This window comes from Cryptomeria japonica, unplaced genomic scaffold (assembly GCF_030272615.1).
Source record: "Cryptomeria japonica unplaced genomic scaffold, Sugi_1.0 HiC_scaffold_104, whole genome shotgun sequence".
In the NCBI taxonomy this organism is placed as follows: Eukaryota; Viridiplantae; Streptophyta; class Pinopsida; order Cupressales; family Cupressaceae; genus Cryptomeria; species Cryptomeria japonica.
In genome coordinates, this window is record NW_026728926.1 from 42,501 (window position 1) to 65,000 (window position 22,500).

A 22,500-nucleotide genomic window follows, 5' to 3' on the forward strand; every position below is an offset into this window, starting at 1 on the left:
CGCCAGGGTGGGCACCTTGGTGCGCACACCTTGGCTGGGCTGCGCACCAGGGCGGGCTCAAGATGGCACCAGCATTCCCTTTTTCTCACTATCTTTCAAAACGGAAATTTTAAAATCTCGTTTTTTTTTTGCCTTTTATGGAAATTAGTGAAGGCATCGCATCAAAGGTGCGCACCTCGCTGCCCACCTTGGTGTGCTCCGAGGTGCCCACCACGGTGCGCAACGCCGGTGCGAACCCGGGAGCGCCCCGATGTGTGCTCCAAGGTGCGGCGTGCACGAAGTCGGACCCCGGTTTGCCCCGGGTGCGCACCTCGCGTGCACCTTGGTGCGCACACCTTGGCTGGGTTGCGCGGCCTGGTGGGCACCATGGTGCGCACCAAGGAGCGCTCCGAAGTGTGCTCCAAGGTGCGGCGTGCACGAAGTCGGAGCCCGGTTTGCCCCGGGTACGCACCTCGCGTGCACCTTCGCCGGGGTGGGCACCTCGGCTGGGTTGCGCGCCCTGGTGCGCACCAAGGAGCGCTCCGAAGTGTGCTCCAAGGTGCGGCGTGCACGAAGTCGGAGCCCGGTTTGCCCCGGGTGCGCACCTCGCGTGCACCTTCGGCGGGGTTGCGCGCCCTGGTGGGCACCATGGTGCGCACCAAGGAGCGCTCCGAAGTGTGCTCCAAGGTGCGGCGTGCACGAAGTCGGAGCCCGGTTTGCCCCGGGTGCGCACCTCGCGTGCACCTTCGGCGGGGTTGCGCGCCCTGGTGGGCACCATGGTGCGCACCAAGGAGCGCTCCGAAGTGTGCTCCAAGGTGCGGCGTGCACGAAGTCGGAGCCCGGTTTGCCCCGGGTGCGCACCTCGCGTGCACCTTCGCCGCGGTGGGCACCATGGCGTGCACGAAGTCGGAGCCCGGTTTGCCCCGGGTGCGCACCTCGCGTGCACCTTCGCCGGGGTGGGCACCTCGGCTGGGTTGCGCGCCCTGGTGCGCACCAAGGAGCGCTCCGAAGTGTGCTCCAAGGTGCGGCGTGCACGAAGTCGGAGCCCGGTTTGCCCCGGGTGCGCACCTCGCGTGCACCTTCGCCAGGGTGGGCACCTCGGTGCGCACACCTTCTCAATGTTTTCTTGCCTTTTCTGGAAATTGGTGAAGGCAGCGCATCAAAGGTGCGCACCTCGGTGTGCTCCGAGGTGCGAACCCGAGAGCGCTCCGAGGTGCCCACGAAGTCGAAAGTCGGGTTAATTGCATTGTTTTCCCCGGGTGCGCTCCGAGGTGCGCAACATCGGCGCGCACCAAGGAGGGCTCCGAAGTGTGCTCCAAGGTGCGCACGATGGCGTGCACCTCTGGTGCGCACGATTCGGAGCTCGGTTTGACCGGGGTGCGCACACCTTGGCTGGGTTGCGCACCTTTTGTGCGCTCCAAGGTGCGCACGAAGTCGGAGCTCGGTTTGCCCCGGGTGCGCACCTTCGCCAGGGTGCGCACCTTGATGCGCACGCCTTGGCTGGGCTGCGCACCTTGGTGGGCGCCATGGTGCGCACCTTTCGTGCGCTCCAAGGTGCGCACGAAGTCGGAGCTCGGTTTGCCCCGGGTGCGCACCTTGGTGGGCGCCATGGTGCACTCCGAGGTGCCCAAGATTGGTGCGCACCAAGGAGCGCTCCGAAGTGCGCTCCAAGGTGCGCGCGAAGTCGAAAGTTGGGTTAATTGTCCGGTTTGCCTCGGGTGCGCACCTTGCGTGCACCTTCGCCAGGGTGGGCGCCTTGGTGCGCACACCTTGGCTGGGCTGCGCACACCTTGGCACCCGCGTTTCCTTCATTTTAAATTTTTTTTTTTTACAATCTCTCAAGTGGGAAATTCTATAATCTCAACTTTTTTTGCCTTTTCAGGAAACTTTTGAATGGAGCGCATCATTGGTGCGCTCCGAAGTGTGCTCCAAAGCTCTCTCCAGCTGCGTGCACCTGCCCCGGCCGCGCACCCGGCCCCGCCCAGCTTCGCTCACCTGTCCCGGGCGTCTGGTGCGGAACCTTAGAGTAAGAAACATCACCGTGCACCTTGGCCAACGTGCGCGACTCGACCGAGCGCGCACTGGCCGAGGTGCACACCGATTTCACCTGGGTGCGCGCGCAGCACCTCGGGCGCACCGGGGTGCGCGCACAACGCCCGGGTTGCACCGTGGCCTGTGTGCTCGGGGCGCCTCGGGTGCGCGCTCGGTGTCGCCCCCGCGCGCGCGGTAGTGCGGGCAGCGCACCCCGGCCCGGCCCGGCCCCGACGAGAACGCAAACGGGCAAAAGGTTTATTCAAATAGCATTGCGATGCCCGGCGAAAAACTAAAAAAGGGTGCAACACCGGGACTTCCCGGGAGGTCACCCATCCCAGTACTACTCCGGCCCAAGCGCGCTTAACTGCGGAGTTCTGATGGGATCCGGTGCACTAACGCTGGTATGATCGCACCCGTTATGAGCTTGTCGCAGTGTGTACTTAGCAAACCGCGACCCACGTGCGAATCCACCCCGGCCACCCACCCCCGTCGAGGTGCACACCCTCCCTCGCGAAGTGCGCCCCGTTCGCCAAGTGTGAGCCCTGCCCGGGTGCGCGCACCTTGCTAGGGCGTCGGGTGTGCACCCGGCCCGGCCTACGTGCGTGCACCTGTAGGGGGCGTCGTGTGCGTGCAGTGTCCCGTCTGCAACGCGGTGCCCACACACCACCTCGGGCGCAACGACCTGCGCTCACATGTGGGCCGAGTGCACCTTGGTGCATGTTCGGGGCGCCTCGGGTGCACGCTCGATCTTGCCCCGGTGCACCAAGGCGCTCGGTTTGCCCCGGGTGCGCACTTGGTGCAAGGTGGGCACCCAAAATAGGGATCAAGCACCAAAACACAAGTTTCGGGATGCAAAATGGGACCCAAGGACCACAAATGCGTTCCAAGACCCATGATGGGTCCACGAGAACAAAAATGTGTTCCGAGACTTAATAAACAAATATTGGGTTTTAGGAGAAGAAACATGCTCTGATGCCCAAAACGAGAATCGACCCCGAAAAGGCCACAGGCCAAAAGTGGGATGCGAGACAAAAAAAAATGGGACCCGAGGACCAAAATTGGGTTCCCAGGTCGAAGACAGGGCAACCGGACAAGAAACGACCTCTAAGGCTCGAAATGAGTCCCGACGACTAAAACTTGACAAGAAGCACCCATCAGGCACCCAACTCGACACCCATGGGATGCCGACCCACCCGGGCTTCCACCTAGCACACCTTGGCACCCACCCACCCTCGCACCCAACCTCGCACCCAACTTAGCACCTTTGAACCCACATTGGCACTCACCCTGACCCTGGCACCTTGGAACCCACATTGGCACTCACCTTGACCCTGGCACCCACCTTTGCACTCACCTTGGGACCCACCCTGGCTCCCACCTCGGCACCCACCCAGACACCCACCTTGGTTCCTTGGCACCCACCTTGGATCCTTGGCACCCACCCCGACACCCACCTTGGCACGCAACTTGGCTACTTGCCACCCACCTTGGCTCCTTGACGCCCACCCCGACAACCACCCCGTGACCTACCCTGGCTAGGGTTGGTGCACACCCACCCTGGTGCCCACCTTGGCACCCACCCTATGACCCACCTTGGCACGCACCTTAGTACCCACCCCGTTACCCACCCTAGGACCCACCCCGTGACCCACCTTGGCCAGGGTGGGTGCCTTGGTGCGCACAACTTGCCTGGGCTGCACACCAGGGCGGGCTCAAGATGGCACCCGCGTTCCGTTTTTTTCACTATCTTTCAAAACGGAAATTTTAAAATCTCATTTTTTTCTTTTTTTTGCCTTTTCTGGAAATTAGTGAAGGCAGCGCATCAAAGGTGCGCAATGCTGGTGCGAACCCGGGAGCGCTCCGATGTGTGCTCCAAGGTGCGGCGTGCACGAAGTCCGAGCCCGGTTTGCCCCGGGTGCGCACCTCGCGTGCACCTTCGCCGGGGTGAGCACCTTGGCTGGGTTGCGCGCCCTGGTGCGTACCAAGGAGCGCTCTGAAGTGTGCTCCAAGGTGCGGCGTGCACGAAGTCGGAGCCCGGTTTGCCCCGGGTGTGCACCTCGGGTGCGCACCTCGCGTGCACCTTCGCTGCGGTGGGCACCTTGGCTGGGTTGCGCGCCTTGGTGGGCACCATGCAGTGCACGAAGTCGGAGCCCGGTTTGCCCCGGGCGCGCACCTCCGCCAGGGTGGGCACCTTGGTGCGCACAACTTGCCTGGGCTGCGCATCAGGAAGGGCTCAAGATGGCACCCGCGTTCCGTTTTTTTCACTATCTTTCAGAACGGAAATTTTAAAATATCGTTTTTTTTTGCCTTTTCTGGAAATTAGTGAAGGCAGCGCATCAAAGGTGCGCAACGCTGGTGCGAACCTGGGAGCGCTCCGATGTGTGCTCCAAGGTGCGGCGTGCACGAAGTCGGAGCCCGGTTTGCCTCGGGTGCGCCCTGGTGGGCACCATGGTGCGCACCAAGGAGCGCTCCGAAGTGTGCTCCAAGGTGCGGCCTGCACGAAGTCGGAGCCCGGTTTGCCCCGGGTGTGCACCTCGGGTGGGCACCTTGGTGCGCATGCCTTGCCTGGGCTGCGCACCAGGGCGGGCTCAAGATGGCACCCGCGTTCCTTTTTTTTCACTATCTTTCAAAACGGAAATTTTAAAATCTCATTTTTTTTTGCCTTTTTCTGGAAATTAGTGAAGGCAGCGCATCAAAGGTGCGCACCTCGCTGCCCACCACGGTGCGCAACGCCGGTGGGCACCCGGGAGTGCTTCGAAGTGTGCTCCAAGGTGCTGCGTGCACGTTGTCGGAGCCCGGTTTGCCCCGGGTGCGCACCTCGCGTGCACCTTCGTCGGGGTGGGCACCTTGGCTTGGTTTGCCCCGGCTGCGCTCCGAAGCGGGGTTATTGGAGCGCCGCCTCTTTTTTTGTCGGAGCGTTTGGTGGGGTTTCTCGCATTGGCTCTTCCGAGGCCCGGTTGCCACCCTGGCGCGCACGAAGTCGGAAGTAGGGTTAATTGCCCGGGTGCGCACCTTTGCCAGGGTGGCACCTTACCTGGGCTGCGCACCAGGGCGGGCTCAAGATGGCACGCGCGTTCCGTTTTTTTCACTATCTTTCAAAACGGAAATTTTAAAATCTCCTTTTTTTTTTGCCTTTTCTGGAAATTAGTGAAGGCAGCGCATCAAAGGTGCGCACCTCGCTGCCCACCTTGGTGTGCTCTGAGGTGCGCACCCGGGAGCGCTACGAAGTGTGCTCCAAGGTGCGGCGTGCACGTTGTCGGAGCCCGGTTTGCCCCGGGTGCGCACCTCGCCTGCACCTTGGCCGGGGTGGGCACCTTGGCTGGGTTTGCCCAGGGTGCGCTCCGAAGCGGGGTTACTGGAGCGCCCCCTCTTTTTTTGTCAGAGAGTTTGGTGGGGTTTCTCGCATTGGCTCTTCCCAGGCCCGGTTGTTGGGTGCGCTCCCACCCTGGCGCGCGCGAAGTTGGAAGTTGGGTTAATTGCCCGGGCGCGCACCTTCGCCAGGGTGGGCACCTTGGTGCGCAAACCTTGGCTGGGCTGCGCACCAGGGCGGGCTCAAGATGGCACCAGCATTCCCTTTTTCTCACTATCTTTCAAAACGGAAATTTTAAAATCTCGTTTTTTTTTTGCCTTTTATGGAAATTAGTGAAGGCATCGCATCAAAGGTGCGCACCTCGCTGCCCACCTTGGTGTGCTCCGAGGTGCCCACCACGGTGCGCAACGCCGGTGCGAACCCGGGAGCGCCCCGATGTGTGCTCCAAGGTGCGGCGTGCACGAAGTCGGACCCCGGTTTGCCCCGGGTGCGCACCTCGCGTGCACCTTGGTGCGCACACCTTGGCTGGGTTGCGCGGCCTGGTGGGCACCATGGTGCGCACCAAGGAGCGCTCCGAAGTGTGCTCCAAGGTGCGGCGTGCACGAAGTCGGAGCCCGGTTTGCCCCGGGTGCGCACCTTCGCCGCGGTGGGCACCATGGCGTGCACGAAGTCGGAGCCCGGTTTGCCCCGGGTGCGCACCTCGCGTGCACCTTCGCCGGGGTGGGCACCTCGGCTGGGTTGCGCGCCCTGGTGCGCACCAAGGAGCGCTCTGAAGTGTGCTCCAAGGTGCGGCGTGCACGAAGTCGGAGCCCGGTTTGCCCCGGGTGTGCACCTCGGGTGCGCACCTCGCGTGCACCTTCGCTGCGGTGGGCACCTTGGCTGGGTTGCGCGCCTTGGTGGGCACCATGCAGTGCACGAAGTCGGAGCCCGGATTGCCCCGGGCGCGCACCTCCGCCAGGGTGGGCACCTTGGTGCGCACAACTTGCCTGGGCTGCGCACCAGGAAGGGCTCAAGATGGCACCCGCGTTCCGTTTTTTTCACTATCTTTCAGAACGGAAATTTTAAAATCTCGTTTTTTTTTGCCTTTTCTGGAAATTAGTGAAGGCAGCGCATCAAAGGTGCGCAACGCTGGTGCGAACCTGGGAGCGCTCCGATGTGTGCTCCAAGGTGCGGCGTGCACGAAGTCGGACCCCGGTTTGCCCCGGGTGCGCACCTCGCGTGCACCTTGGTGCGCACACCTTGGCTGGGTTGCGCGCCCTGGTGGGCACCATGGTGCGCACCAAGGAGCGCTCCGAAGTGTGCTCCAAGGTGCGGCGTGCACGAAGTCGGAGCCCGGTTTGCCCCGGGTGCGCACCTCGCGTGCACCTTCGCCGCGGTGGGCACCATGGCGTGCACGAAGTCGGAGCCCGGTTTGCCCCGGGTGCGCACCTCGCGTGCACCTTCGCCGGGGTGGGCACCTTGGTGTGCAGACCTTGGCTGGGTTGCGCGCCCTGGTGGGCACCATGGTGCGCACCAAGGAGCGCTCCGAAGTGTGCTCCAAGGTGCGGCCTGCACGAAGTCGGAGCCCGGTTTGCCCCGGGTGTGCACCTCGGGTGGGCACCTTGGTGCGCATGCCTTGCCTGGGCTGCGCACCAGGGCGGGCTCAAGATGGCACCCGCGTTCCTTTTTTTTCACTATCTTTCAAAACGGAAATTTTAAAATCTCATTTTTTTTTGCCTTTTTCTGGAAATTAGTGAAGGCAGCGCATCAAAGGTGCGCACCTCGCTGCCCACCACGGTGCGCAACGCCGGTGGGCACCCGGGAGTGCTTCGAAGTGTGCTCCAAGGTGCTGCGTGCACGTTGTCGGAGCCCGGTTTGCCCCGGGTGCGCACCTCGCGTGCACCTTCGTCGGGGTGGGCACCTTGGCTGGGTTTGCCCCGGCTGCGCTCCGAAGCGGGGTTATTGGAGCGCCGCCTCTTTTTTTGTCGGAGCGTTTGGTGGGGTTTCTCGCATTGGCTCTTCCGAGGCCCGGTTGCCACCCTGGCGCGCACGAAGTCGGAAGTAGGGTTAATTGCCCGGGTGCGCACCTTTGCCAGGGTGGGCACCTTACCTGGGCTGCGCACCAGGGCGGGCTCAAGATGGCACGCGCGTTCCGTTTTTTTCACTATCTTTCAAAACGGAAATTTTAAAATCTCCTTTTTTTTTTGCCTTTTCTGGAAATTAGTGAAGGCAGCGCATCAAAGGTGCGCACCTCGCTGCCCACCTTGGTGTGCTCTGAGGTGCGCACCCGGGAGCGCTACGAAGTGTGCTCCAAGGTGCGGCGTGCACGTTGTCGGAGCCCGGTTTGCCCCGGGTGCGCACCTCGCCTGCACCTTGGCCGGGGTGGGCACCTTGGCTGGGTTTGCCCAGGGTGCGCTCCGAAGCGGGGTTACTGGAGCGCCCCCTCTTTTTTTGTCAGAGCGTTTGGTGGGGTTTCTCGCATTGGCTCTTCCCAGGCCCGGTTGTTGGGTGCGCTCCCACCCTGGCGCGCGCGAAGTTGGAAGTTGGATTAATTGCCCGGGCGCGCACCTTCGCCAGGGTGGGCACCTTGGTGCGCACACCTTGGCTGGGCTGCGCACCAGGGCGGGCTCAAGATGGCACCAGCATTCCCTTTTTCTCACTATCTTTCAAAACGGAAATTTTAAAATCTCGTTTTTTTTTTGCCTTTTATGGAAATTAGTGAAGGCATCGCATCAAAGGTGCGCACCTCGCTGCCCACCTTGGTGTGCTCCGAGGTGCCCACCACGGTGCGCAACGCCGGTGCGAACCCGGGAGCGCCCCGATGTGTGCTCCAAGGTGCGGCGTGCACGAAGTCGGACCCCGGTTTGCCCCGGGTGCGCACCTCGCGTGCACCTTGGTGCGCACACCTTGGCTGGGTTGCGCGGCCTGGTGGGCACCATGGTGCGCACCAAGGAGCGCTCCGAAGTGTGCTCCAAGGTGCGGCGTGCACGAAGTCGGAGCCCGGTTTGCCCCGGGTACGCACCTCGCGTGCACCTTCGCCGGGGTGGGCACCTCGGCTGGGTTGCGCGCCCTGGTGCGCACCAAGGAGCGCTCCGAAGTGTGCTCCAAGGTGCGGCGTGCACGAAGTCGGAGCCCGGTTTGCCCCGGGTGCGCACCTTCGCCGCGGTGCGCACCATGGCGTGCACGAAGTCGGAGCCCGGTTTGCCCCGGGTGCGCACCTCGCGTGCACCTTCGGCGGGGTTGCGCGCCCTGGTGGGAACCATGGTGCGCACCAAGGAGCGCTCCGAAGTGTGCTCCAAGGTGCGGCGTGCACGAAGTCGGAGCCCGGTTTGCCCCGGGTGCGCACCTCGCGTGCACCTTCGGCGGGGTTGCGCGCCCTGGTGGGCACCATGGTGCGCACCAAGGAGCGCTCCGAAGTGTGCTCCAAGGTGCGGCGTGCACGAAGTCGGAGCCCGGTTTGCCCCGGGTGCGCACCTCGCGTGCACCTTCGCCGCGGTGGGCACCATGGCGTGCACGAAGTCGGAGCCCGGTTTGCCCCGGGTGCGCACCTCGCGTGCACCTTCGCCGGGGTGGGCACCTCGGCTGGGTTGCGCGCCCTGGTGCGCACCAAGGAGCGCTCCGAAGTGTGCTCCAAGGTGCGGCGTGCACGAAGTCGGAGCCCGGTTTGCCCCGGGTGCGCACCTCGCGTGCACCTTCGCCAGGGTGGGCACCTCGGTGCGCACACCTTCTCAATGTTTTCTTGCCTTTTCTGGAAATTGGTGAAGGCAGCGCATCAAAGGTGCGCACCTCGGTGTGCTCCGAGGTGCGAACCCGAGAGCGCTCCGAGGTGCCCACGAAGTCGAAAGTCGGGTTAATTGCATTGTTTTCCCCGGGTGCGCTCCGAGGTGCGCAACATCGGCGCGCACCAAGGAGGGCTCCGAAGTGTGCTCCAAGGTGCGCACGATGGCGTGCACCTCTGGTGCGCACGATTCGGAGCTCGGTTTGACCGGGGTGCGCACACCTTGGCTGGGTTGCGCACCTTTTGTGCGCTCCAAGGTGCGCACGAAGTCGGAGCTCGGTTTGCCCCGGGTGCGCACCTTCGCCAGGGTGCGCACCTTGATGCGCACGCCTTGGCTGGGCTGCGCACCTTGGTGGGCGCCATGGTGCGCACCTTTCGTGCGCTCCAAGGTGCGCACGAAGTCGGAGCTCGGTTTGCCCCGGGTGCGCACCTTGGTGGGCGCCATGGTGCACTCCGAGGTGCCCAAGATTGGTGCGCACCAAGGAGCGCTCCGAAGTGCGCTCCAAGGTGCGCGCGAAGTCGAAAGTTGGGTTAATTGTCCGGTTTGCCTCGGGTGCGCACCTTGCGTGCACCTTCGCCAGGGTGGGCGCCTTGGTGCGCACACCTTGGCTGGGCTGCGCACACCTTGGCACCCGCGTTTCCTTCATTTTAAATTTTTTTTTTTTACAATCTCTCAAGTGGGAAATTCTATAATCTCAACTTTTTTTGCCTTTTCAGGAAACTTTTGAATGGAGCGCATCATTGGTGCGCTCCGAAGTGTGCTCCAAAGCTCTCTCCAGCTGCGTGCACCTGCCCCGGCCGCGCACCCGGCCCCGCCCAGCTTCGCTCACCTGTCCCGGGCGTCTGGTGCGGAACCTTAGAGTAAGAAACATCACCGTGCACCTTGGCCAACGTGCGCGACTCGACCGAGCGCGCACTGGCCGAGGTGCACACCGATTTCACCTGGGTGCGCGCGCAGCACCTCGGGCGCACCGGGGTGCGCGCACAACGCCCGGGTTGCACCGTGGCCTGTGTGCTCGGGGTGCCTCGGGTGCGCGCTCGGTGTCGCCCCCGCGCGCGCGGTAGTGCGGGCAGCGCACCCCGGCCCGGCCCGGCCCCGACGAGAACGCAAACGGGCAAAAGGTTTATTCAAATAGCATTGCGACGCCCGGCGAAAAACTAAAAAAGGGTGCAACACCGGGACTTCCCGGGAGGTCACCCATCCCAGTACTACTCCGGCCCAAGCGCGCTTAACTGCGGAGTTCTGATGGGATCCGGTGCACTAATGCTGGTATGATCGCACCCGTTATGAGCTTGTCGCAGTGTGTACTTAGCAAACCGCGACCCACGTGCGAATCCACCCCGGCCACCCACCCCCGTCGAGGTGCACACCCTCCCTCGCGAAGTGCGCCCCGTTCGCCAAGTGTGAGCCCTGCCCGGGTGCGCGCACCTTGCTAGGGCGTCGGGTGTGCACCCGGCCCGGCCTACGTGCGTGCACCTGGAGGGGGCGTCGTGTGCGTGCAGTGTCCCGTCTGCAACGCGGTGCCCACACACCACCTCGGGCGCAACGACCTGCGCTCACATGTGGGCCGAGTGCACCTTGGTGCATGTTCGGGGCGCCTCGGGTGCACGCTCGATCTTGCCCCGGTGCACCAAGGCGCTCGGTTTGCCCCGGGTGCGCACTTGGTGCAAGGTGGGCACCCAAAATAGGGATCAAGCACCAAAACACAAGTTTCGGGATGCAAAATGGGACCCAAGGACCACAAATGCGTTCCAAGACCCATGATGGGTCCACGAGAACAAAAATGTGTTCCGAGACTTAATAAACAAATATTGGGTTTTAGGAGAAGAAACATGCTCTGATGCCCAAAACGAGAATCGACCCCGAAAAGGCCACAGGCCAAAAGTGGGATGCGAGACAAAAAAAAATGGGACCCGAGGACCAAAATTGGGTTCCCAGGTCGAAGACAGGGCAACCGGACAAGAAACGACCTCTAAGGCTCGAAATGAGTCCCGACGACTAAAACTTGACAAGAAGCACCCATCAGGCACCCAACTCGACACCCATGGGATGCCGACCCACCCGGGCTTCCACCTAGCACACCTTGGCACCCACCCACCCTCGCACCCAACCTCGCACCCAACTTAGCACCTTTGAACCCACATTGGCACTCACCCTGACCCTGGCACCTTGGAACCCACATTGGCACTCACCTTGACCCTGGCACCCACCTTTGCACTCACCTTGGGACCCACCCTGGCTCCCACCTCGGCACCCACCCAGACACCCACCTTGGTTCCTTGGCACCCACCTTGGATCCTTGGCACCCACCCTGACACCCACCTTGGCACGCAACTTGGCTACTTGCCACCCACCTTGGCTCCTTGACGCCCACCCCGACAACCACCCCGTGACCTACCCTGGCTAGGGTTGGTGCACACCCACCCTGGTGCCCACCTTGGCACCCACCCTATGACCCACCTTGGCACGCACCTTAGTACCCACCCCGTTACCCACCCTAGGACCCACCCCGTGACCCACCTTGGCCAGGGTGGGTGCACCCACCCTGGTGCCCACCTTGGCACCCACCCATCCTAGCACCCAGCCTGTGACCGGGCTTGGAACCCAACCTTGCACCCGCACCCGTCTTGGCCAGTGTGGGTGCGCACCCATCCTGGCACCCACGTTGTGACACACCCTTTAACCCACGCACCCTAGCACCCACGTTGGCACCCACCTTGGAACCCAACCTAGCAACTTGGCACCCACCCCGTGACCCACCTTGGCATCCACCATAGCAGTCGCCGACTTGGCACCCACCTCGGCACCCACCTTGACACTTGTGGACCCACCTTGCCACTCACCCTAGCATCGACCCATCCTAGCACCCACCCTGGCACCTTTGCACCCTAGCACTCACCCATCCTAGCACCTAACCTGTGACCCACCTTGACACTCACCCTCGCACCCACCTTGGAACCCAACCTAGCACCCACCCACCCTGACACCAACCCTAGCACCTACCCACCCTTGCACCCACCCTGTGACCCATCTTGGCACCCACCCATCCTACCACTCAACCTATCACCCACCTTCTCACCCACCTTGGCATCCACCTTAGCACCCACCCACACTGGCACCTTGGCACCCACCTCGGGTAAGGTGGGTGCACACCCACCCTGGCACCCAATTTAGAACCCACCGAGCATGTTACCCACCTTGGCACCCACATTGCAGCCCACCCTAGTACCCACCCTATGACCCACATTGGCATCCACACCCTAGCACCCAGGCACCTCGACACCCGCCTTGACACCCACCCTAGCACTGAACCTGTGACCCACCTTGGAACTCACCCTAGAACCCACCCACCCTGTGAACCACCTTGGCATCCACCTTAGCACCCACCCACCTTGGCACCCACTCTAGCACTCACCCATCCTAACACCCAACTTGTTACCCACCTTGGCACCCGCCCTCGCGTCCACCTTGAAACCCACCCTAGCACCCACCCACGCAGGAGCCCACCTTGGCACCCAACCTAACACCCACGCATCCTGGCACCCAACTTGTGACCCACCTTGGAACCCACCCTAGTACCCACCTTTGAACCCACTATATCACCAACCCACCTTGGCACCCACCCTATGACCCTCTTTGGAATCCACCCTAGCACGCACCCACCCTGGCACCCACCATGGAGCGCACCCTAGCACCCACCCACCTCGGCACGCACCTCAACACCCACCTTGGTGTGCGCACTGCGCCAACCTCTCAAAGACCCTATGTGGTGCGCTCCAAAGTGTACACCTTTGGTGCGCTCCAAGGTGCGCACCTTTGGTGCACACCGAGGTGCACACCAAAGTGTGCACCGAGGTGAGCACCAAAGTGCACTCCAGGGTGCACACCAAGGCGTGCACCTTTGGTGCGGTCAATGCAAACGAATTCGGAAGTTGGGGTCGATGTCCTAATCGCTGCTGCAGACTACACGTATGAGAATCGGACAAATAGCTTTATATAGGGGAGGTGTTGCGTTTGATGGGTCGACTCCCCTGGTTGTGTGCACTGCACCAACTTCAAAGACCCTGTCTTGTTTAAGAAGTCAAAAGTTGGGGTGGATGTCCTAATCATTGCTGCAGTCTACGCATGTATGAGAATCAGACAAATAGCTTATATAGGGGAGGTGTTGCATTCGGTGGGTTGACTCCCCTGGTTGTGCGCACTGCGCCAACCTCAAAGACCCCGCATAGCAGAAGAAGTCGGAAGTCGGATTTTGGTGAGCACCAAGGCGTGCACCTTTGGTGCGGTCAACGCAGACGAATTCAGAAGTTGGGGTGGATGTCCTAATCGTTGTTGCAGGCTACACATGTATGAGAATCAGACAAATAGCTTATATAGGGGAGGTGTTGGGTTTGATGGGTCAACTCCCTTGGTTGTGCGCATTACGCCAACCTCAAAGACCTTGTTTTCGTTAAGAAGTCAAAAGTTGGGGTCAATGTCCTAATGGCTCCTGCAGGCTACACATGTATGAGAATCGGACAAATAGCTTATATAGGGGAGGTGTTGGGTTTGATGGGTCGACTCCCCTGGTTGTGCGCATTACGTCAACCTCAAAGACCTTGTTTTCGTTAAGAAGTCAAAAGTTGGGGTCGATGTCCTAATTGCTCCTGTAGACTACACATGTATGAGAATCAGACAAATAGCTTATATAGGGGAGGTGTTGGGTTTGATGGGTTGACTCCCCTAGTTGTTCGCATTACACCAACCTCAAAGACCTTGTTTTCGTTTAGAAGCCGAAAGTTGGGGTCGATGTCCTAATTGCTCCTGCAGGCTACGCATGTATGAGAATCAGACAAATAGCTTATATAGGGGAGGTGTTGGGTTTGATGGGTCGACTCCCCTGGTTGTGCGCATTGCGCCAACCTCAAAGACCCTGCATTGCGGATGAAGTCGAAAGTCAGAGTTTGGTGTGCTACAAGGTGTGGTCGAAGGTGCTCACCTAGGTGTGCACCTTTGGAGCACAGGAAAAGTGCCCTCCAAAAGTGCGCACCTTTGGAGTGCACAAAAGTGCCCTCCAAAAGTGCGCACCTTTGGAGCGCAGAAAAGTGCCCTCCAAAAAGTGCCCTCCAAAAGTGCGCACCTTTGGAGCGCAGAAAAGTGCCCTCCAAAAAGTGCCCTCCAAAAGTGCGCACCTTTGGAGCGCAGAAAAGTGCCCTCCAAAAAGTGCCCTCCAAAAGTGCGCACCTTTGGAGCGCAGAAAAGTGCCCTCCAAAAAGTGCCCTCCAAAAGTGCGCACCTTTGGAGCGCAGAAAAGTGCCCTCCAAAAAGTGCCCTCCAAAAGTGCGCACCTTTGGAGCGCAGAAAAGTGCCCTCCAAAAAGTGCCCTCCAAAAGTGCGCACCTTTGGAGCGCAGAAAAGTGCCCTCCAAAAAGTGCCCTCCAAAAGTGCGCACCTTTGGAGCGCAGAAAAGTGCCCTCCAAAAAGTGCCCTCCAAAAGTGCGCACCTTTGGAGCGCAGAAAAGTGCCCTCCAAAAAGTGCCCTCCAAAAGTGCGCACCTTTGGAGCGCAGAAAAGTGCCCTCCAAAAGTGCGCACTTTTGGTGCGCACCAAGGCGCTGGTTCGGTCGTTGCAGGCGAGTTCGGAAGTTGGGGTCGATGTCCTGAGCGGAGGTGCAAACTACACAGGTGTCGGAATCGGACAAATAGCTTATATAGGGGAGGTGTATGCTTCGATGGGTCGACTCCCCAGGTTAAGCGCACCGCGCCAACCTCAAAGACCCTACGGTATGGATGAAGTCGGAAGTTGGGTCCGATGACCGATTCGATTAGTAGGTATGCTCATGAGGTCGGAATTTGGGTCCGATGACCTGCCATGTGCAGGAAGGCGAATGTTGACACTGTGCGTTGCAAGGTGCACACCAAGGCGCTGGTGCGGTCTTTTTAGTCGAGTTCGGAAGTTGGGGTCGATGTCCTGATCGGAGGTGCAAGCTACACAGGTGTGGGAATCGGACAAATAGCTTATATAGGGGAGGTGTATGCTTCGTTGGGTCGACTCCCCGGGTTGAGCGCACCGCGCCAACCTCAAAGACCCTACGGTATGGATGAAGTCGGAAGTTGGGTCCGATGACCGATTCGATATGTAGGCATACTCGCGAGGTCGGAATTTGGGTCCGATGACCTGCCACGTGCAGGAAGGCGAATGTTGGCACTGTGCGTTGCAAGGTGCGCACCAAGGCGCTGGTTCGGTCGTTGGAGGCGAGTTCGGAAGTTGGGGTCGATGTCTTGATCGGAGGTGCAAACTACACAGGTGTGGGAATCGGACAAATAGCTTATATAGGGGAGGTGTATGCTTCGTTGGGTCGACTCCCCGGGTTGAGCGCACCGCGCCAACCTCAAAGACCCTACGGTATGGATGAAGTCGGAAGTTGGGTCCGATGACCGATTCGATATGTAGGCATACTCGCGAGGTCGGAATTTGGGTCCGATGACCTGCCATGTGCAGGAAGGCGAATGTTGGGACTGTGCGTCGCAAGGTGCGCACCAAGGCGCTGGTGCCGTCGTTGCAGTCGAGTTCGGAAGTTGGGGTCGATGTCCTGGTCAGAGGTGCAAACTACACAGGTGTGGGAATCGGACAAATAGCTTATATAGGGGAGGTGTATGCTTCGATGGGTCGACTCCCTGGGTTGAGCGCACCGCGCCAACCTCAAAGACCCTACAGTATGGATGAAGTCGGAAGTTGGGTCCGATGACCGATTCGATACGTAGGCATATTGGCGAGGTCTGAATTTGTGTCCGATGACCTGCCATGCGCAGGAAGGCGGAATTTGGGTCCGATGACCGAGTTGATGGCGTGCCATGCGCAGAAAGGCGGAATTTGGGTCCGATGACCGAGTTGATGTTGATGGCCCGCCATGCACAGGAAGGCGGAATTTGGGTCCGATGACCGATTTGAAGGCGTGCCATACGCAAAAAGGCGGAGTTTGGGTCCGATGACCGAGTTGATATTGATGGCCCGCCATGCGCAGGAAGGCGGAATTTGGGTCCGATGACCTGACATACGCATGGAGTCCGACTCGGGGGCCGATGTTCGATTCGATGACTTGCATTGTGGGTAAAGTCGGAAGTTGTGGTCTTTGACCCGATTCGATGACCAGACTTCGGCTGCTTGAGAATCGGACAAATAACTTATATAGGGGAGGTAGTGTTCTCGAGCATCCTCCCCCCGTGCCCGTTTATGTCGATTGATGCTGGTGCTCGACTGGTTGGAGCGCTCGGATGCAAAAATCTTGCACCAGGATTTATCGATTGTGATGGACACGGCAAGTCTCCTGATTGCTATGCAGGAGCTCATCGTGAATCTCTATGCGGCCTTGGTATGGACTCGACCTGCGGAATGGTTCGGCAATGGTAGTCGCTCCAACACGTCCTTGCAATGGCCACAGAGGTGATTCGACTAGAGCTCCAGTCTAGCTTTTGGGTTGCTTGGCGGACTGGTATAGCCGCGATCGAGTTCCGGCCATGAACGTTTTAGATAGCTCTTGGGCTTTCTGGGACGGAAGTCGGAAGTTTGGGCTGTTGTCCGATTTGATGACCATTCTTCGGATGTGTGAGAATCGGACAAATAACTTATATAGGGGACTGTGTTGTCTCACGCAGCCCCCTCCGTGCCCCTCTATCTCGACCGATGTTGGTGCTTGAAAGGGTTGGGATCGCTCGGATTTATAAACGTGCACCACCATTTGTCGAGTGTGAGGGACGCGGCAGGTCTCCTAAATGCTATGCGGGCGCTCTCTGAGAATCTCTATCCGGCCTCGACACAGACTAGTCTTGCTGAATGGTTTGGCACTGGTAGTCGATCCAACACGTCGTTGTTGTGGCCGCCTAGGCGATTCGATTCGAGCCCCCGTCTAGCTTTTGGGTTGCTTGGCGGATTTTGCCCTATCCGCAAGTGAGCTCGGTCCCTAAACGTTCGAGAAACCCGATTGCTATGCGCCGACTCTCTTTCTTGCGAGCCTCCATCTAGCTTTTGGGTCTCTACGGAACGGAAGTCGGAATCTGGGACCGTTGTTTGATTCGACGAGGCAGACTACGGTTGTGCGAGAATCGGACAAATAACTTATATAGGGGAGGTGTTGACTGGAGCATTCTCCCCCGTGCCCCTCTAACTCGACCAATGCTGGCGCTCGAACGGTGGTAGCGCTCGGATTTTCATTGAGCGCCAGCATTGGTCGATTTAGAGGGGCATGCGAGATTCCCGAATGCTATGCGAGGGCTCTAACGGAAATGTCTATTGGTTTCGGTATGGATGCAATTGCGAGTGGTTCGGCAAAGGTAGTCGTTCCGATGCGTCCATGTCGTGGCCAAATCGATAATTCGATTTGAGCCCTCGTATAGCATTTGGGTCTCTCGATGTGATTCCGCATTCCAGTCCCTTTGGGCACTGCTTGAGCCGCATCCCAGGGGGTTCCCTTCCCAATAATCTGCCTCGCAACCCGATTGCTATGCGGTGAGGCTCCTCGGCCGCCTCGGAACTATCTGTGTATCAGACGCATCGCGGGATAAGGGGTTGGCAACGGTAGTCGCCCCAAGCGCGTCCGATGCTTGGACCATTCCGAGGCGGCCCTGAAGCCTCTTCCGTCTAGCCGTTGGGTCCTTCTCGCCGCATCCCTCGCCTCGCACCCCGATTGCTATGCGGTGAGGCTCCTCGGCCGCCTCGGAACTATCTGTGTATCGGACGCGTCGCGGGATAAGGGGTTGTCACTGGTAGTCGCCCCAAGCGCGTCCGATGCTTGGACCATTCCGAGGCGGCCCTGAAGCCTCTTCCGTCTAGCCGTTGGGTCCTTCTCGCCGCATCCCTCGCCTCGCACCCCGATTGCTATGCGGTGAGGCTCCTCGGCCGCCTCGGAACTATCTGTGTATCGGACGCGTCGCGGGATAAGGGGTTGTCATTGGTAGTCGCCCCAAGCGCGTCCGATGCTTGGACCATTCCGAGGCGGCCCTGAAGCCTCTTCGGTCTAGCCGTTGGGTCCTTCTCGCCGCATCCCTCGCCTCGCACCCCGATTGCTATGCGGTGAGGCTCCTCGGCCGCCTCGGAACTATCTGTGTATCGGACGCGTCGCGGGATAAGGGGTTGTCACTGGTAGTCGCCCCAAGCGCGTCCGATGCTTGGACCATTCCGAGGCGGCCCTGAAGCCTCTTCCGTCTAGCCGTTGGGTCCTTCTCGCCGCATCCCTCGCCTCGCACCCCGATTGCTATGCGGTGAGGCTCCTCGGCCGCCTCGGAACTATCTGTGTATCGGACGCGTCGCGGGATAAGGGGTTGTCACTGGTAGTCGCCCCAAGCGCGTTCGATGCTTGGACCATTCCGAGGCGGCCCTGAAGCCTCTTCCGTCTAGCCGTTGGGTCCTTCTCGCCGCATCCCTCGCCTCGCACCCCGATTGCTATGCGGTGAGGCTCCTCGGCCGCCTTGGAACTATCTGTGTATCGGACGCGTCGCGGGATAAGGGGTTGTCACTGGTAGTCGCCCCAAGCGCGTCCGATGCTTGGACCATTCCGAGGCGGACCCGAAGCCTCTTCCGTCTAGCCGTTGGGTCCTTCTCGCCGCATCCTTCGCCTCACACCCCGATTGCTATGCGGTGAGGCTCCTCGGCCGCCTCGGAACTATCTGTGTATCGGACGCGTCGCGGGATAAGGGGTTGTCACTGGTAGTCGCCCCAAGCGCGTCCGATGCTTGGACCATTCCGAGGCGGACCCGAAGCCTCTTCCGTCTAGCCGTTGGGTCCTTCTCGCCGCATCCCTCGCCTCGCACCCCGATTGCTATGCGGTGAGGCTCCTCGGCCGCCTTGGAACTATCTGTGTATCGGACGCGTCGCGGGATAAGGGGTTGTCACTGGTAGTCGCCCCAAGCGCGTCCGATGCTTGGACCATTCCGAGGCGGACCCGAAGCCTCTTCCGTCTAGCCGTTGGGTCCTTCTCGCCGCATCCCTCGCCTCGCACCCCGATTGCTATGCGGTGAGGCTCCTCGGCCGCCTTGGAACTATCTGTGTATCGGACGCGTCGCGGGATAAGGGGTTGTCACTGGTAGTCGCCCCAAGCGCGTCCGATGCTTGGACCATTCCGAGGCGGACCCGAAGCCTCTTCCGTCTAGCCGTTGGGTCCTTCTCGCCGCATCCCTCGCCTCGCACCCCGATTGCTATGCGGTGAGGCTCCTCGGCCGCCTTGGAACTATCTGTGTATCGGACGCGTCGCGGGATAAGGGGTTGTCACTGGTAGTCGCCCCAAGCGCGTCCGATGCTTGGACCATTCCGAGGCGGCCCCGAAGCCTCTTCCGTCTAGCCGTTGGGTCCTTCTCGCCGCATCCCTCGCCTCGCACCCCGATTGCTATGCGGTGAGGCTCCTCGGCCGCCTTGGAACTATCTGTGTATCGGACGCGTCGCGGGATAAGGGGTTGTCACTGGTAGTCGCCCCAAGCGCGTCCGATGCTTGGACCATTCCGAGGCGGCCCCGAAGCCTCTTCCGTGTAGCCGTTGGGTCCTTCTCGCCGCATCCCTCGCCTCGCACCCCGATTGCTATGCGGTGAGGCTCCTCGGCCGCCTTGGAACTATCTGTGTATCGGACGCGTCGCGGGATAAGGGGTTGTCACTGGTAGTCGCCCCAAGCGCGTCCGATGCTTGGACCATTCCGAGGCGGACCTGAAGCCTCTTCCCTCTAGCCGTTGGGGCTTTCTCGCCGCATCCCTCGCCTCGCACCCCGATTGCTATGCTGTGAGGCTCCTCGGCCGCCTTGGAACTATCTGTGTATCGGACGCATCGCGGGATAAGGGGTTGGCAGTGGTAGTCGCCCCAAGCGCATCCGATGCTTGGACCATTCCGAGGCGGCCCTGCAGCCTCTTCCGTCTAGCCGTTGGGGCCATCTCGCCGCATCCCCCACCTCGCACCACGATTGCTATGCGGTGAGGCTCCTTGGCCGCCTCGGAACTATCTGTGTATCGGACGCATCGCGGGATAAGGGGTTGTCACTGGTAGTCGCCCCAAGCGCGTCCGATGCTTGGACTATTCCGAGGCGGCCCTGCAGCCTCTTCCGTCTAGCCGTTGGGGCCATCTCGCTGCATCCCCCACCTCCTCGGCCGCCTCGGAACTATCTGTGTATCGGACGCATCGCGGGATAAGGGGTTGGCAGTGGTAGTCGCCCCAAGCGCGTCCGATGCTTGGACTATTCCGAGGCAGCCCTGCAGCCTCTTCCGTCTAGCCTTTGGGGCCATCTCGCCGCATCCCTCGCCTCGCACCCCGATTGCTATGCGGTGAGGCTCCTCGGCCGCCTGGGAACTATCTTCGTATCGGACGCATCGCGGGATAAGGGGTTGTCACTGGTAGTCGCCCCAAGCGCGTCCGATGCTTGGACTATTCCGAGGCGGCCCTGTGGCCTCTTCCGTCTAGCCGTTGGGGCCATCTCGCCGCATCCCCCACCTCGCACCCCGATTGCTATGCGGTGAGGCTCTTCGGCCGCCTTGGAACTATCTTCGTATCGGACGCATCGCGGGATAAGGGGTTGTCACTGGTAGTGGCCCCAAGCGCGTCCGATGCTTGGACTATTCCGAGGCGGCCCTGCAGCCTCTTCCGTCTAGCCGTTGGGGCCATCTCGCCGCATCCCCCACCTCGCACCCCGATTGCTATGCGGTGAGGCTCCTCGGCCGCCTTGGAACTATCTTCGTATCGGACGCATCGCGGGATAAGGGGTTGTCACTGGTAGTCGCCCCAAGCGCGTCCGATGCTTGGACTATTCCGACGCGGCCCTGTGGCCTCTTCCGTCTAGCCGTTGGGGCCATCTCGCCGCATCCCCCACCTCGCACCCCGATTGCTATGCGGTGAGGCTCCTCGGCCGCCTTGGAACCATCTTCGTATCGGACGCATCGCGGGATAGGGGGCTGTCACTGGTAGTCGCCCCAAGCGTGTCCGATGCTTGGACCATTCCTAGGCGGCCCTGAAGCCTCTTCCGTCTAGCCGTTGGGGCCTTCCCGCCCCATCCCTCGCCTCGCACCCCCGATTGCTATGCGGTGAGGCTCCTCGGCCGCCTTGGAACCATCTGTGTATCGGACGCATCGCGGGATAAGGGGTTGGCACTGGCAGTCGCCCCAAGCGCGTCCGATGCTTGGACCATTCCGAGGTGGCCCTGAAGCCTCTTCCGTCTAGCCGTTGGGGCCTTCCCGCCCCATCCCTCGCCTCGCACCCCGATTGATATGCGGTGAGGCTCCTCGGCCGCCTTGGAACTATCTGTGTATCGGACGCATCGCGGGATAAGGGGTTGGCACTGGTAGTCGTCCCAATCGCATCCGATGCTTGGACCATTCCGAGGCGGCCCTGCAGCCTCTTCCGTTTAGCCGTCGGGGCCTTCCCGCCGCATCCCTCGCCTCGCATCCCGATTCCTATGCGGTGAGTCTTCTCGGCCGCCGCGGAACTATACCTGTTATTGCTACTGCATCCTTCGGCTGGTAACCTCCTCTGCCGCCTTGGAACGTTCTCTTTGTCGGACGCGTCGCGGGATAAGGGGTTGGCACTGGTAGTCGCCCCAAGCGCGCCCGATGCATAGACCGCTCCGAGTCGACCTTGCTTTCAGCCTCTCACATGCATAGACCTCTCTGAGTCGACCCTGCAGCCTCTCACGTTTAGCCTTTGGAATCTCGCCTCACAACATGATTGCTATCCTTGATGCATCCCTTGCCTCGAGCCCTGATTGCTTTCTTGGCTGCATCCCTCCTCTCCTCACAGCCCGGTTGTCATCACTGCTTCATCCGTCGCTTCATGCATTCTGGCTGCTGGGCCCTTCCCACCGCACACCTCGATTGCTATCTCTTCTGCATCACACACCCCGATTGCTATCTCTGCTACATCCCTCGGCTCTCACTTCTGCATCCTTCGCCTCACACCTCGATTGCTATCAATGCTGCATCCGTAACCTCACACCCCGATTGCTATGCGGGGAGGCTCCTTGGCCGCCTTGGAAATTTCTGTGTGTCGGACGCACCGCGGGATAAGGGGTTGGCACTGGTAGTCGCCCCAAGTGCGCCCGATTCTTAGACCGCTTCGAGGTGACCTCGTAGCCTCTTTCGTCCAGGCTTCCTGCCTTCAACGCCCTTTTTACACCTCGATTGCTATGCGCGGGCTCGTTGGCGTCTATCACCTCTCTGCGAAGAGTGGCACGATGATTGTTGGGGTAAATCGTAGCAGTCCGATCTCTGGCCTTGGGCCATTGTGAGGGCTGATCGATTTCCTGTGCGCATCTCGTGTTCGCCCAGTAACAGACTCGACGACTTGTAATCGGTCTTGTTCCCGATTGTTCCTGGAGGTAGTCTTCGGAACTCTTGGATTTGACCTGTCACTCGAACTGTCCTCTTCCGAGGATGCTTGTGTGTGTGTGCTTGTGCCATTTCCTTGGCGGTATTAACG

General features: G+C 60.6%; 2 non-coding genes across 2 annotated transcripts; both read right to left on the minus strand.

The window, feature by feature from the left end:
• Nucleotides 1-2,309: 2,309 nt before the first annotated feature.
• Nucleotides 2,310-2,428, minus strand: LOC131865174 (5S ribosomal RNA). Its single transcript, XR_009363903.1, has one exon. It is a non-coding gene; the product is annotated as a 5S ribosomal RNA (ribosomal RNA).
• Nucleotides 2,429-10,245: 7,817 nt separating this feature from the next.
• Nucleotides 10,246-10,364, minus strand: LOC131865180 (5S ribosomal RNA). Its single transcript, XR_009363909.1, has one exon. It is a non-coding gene; the product is annotated as a 5S ribosomal RNA (ribosomal RNA).
• Between the last annotated feature and the right edge of the window lie 12,136 nt (nt 10,365-22,500).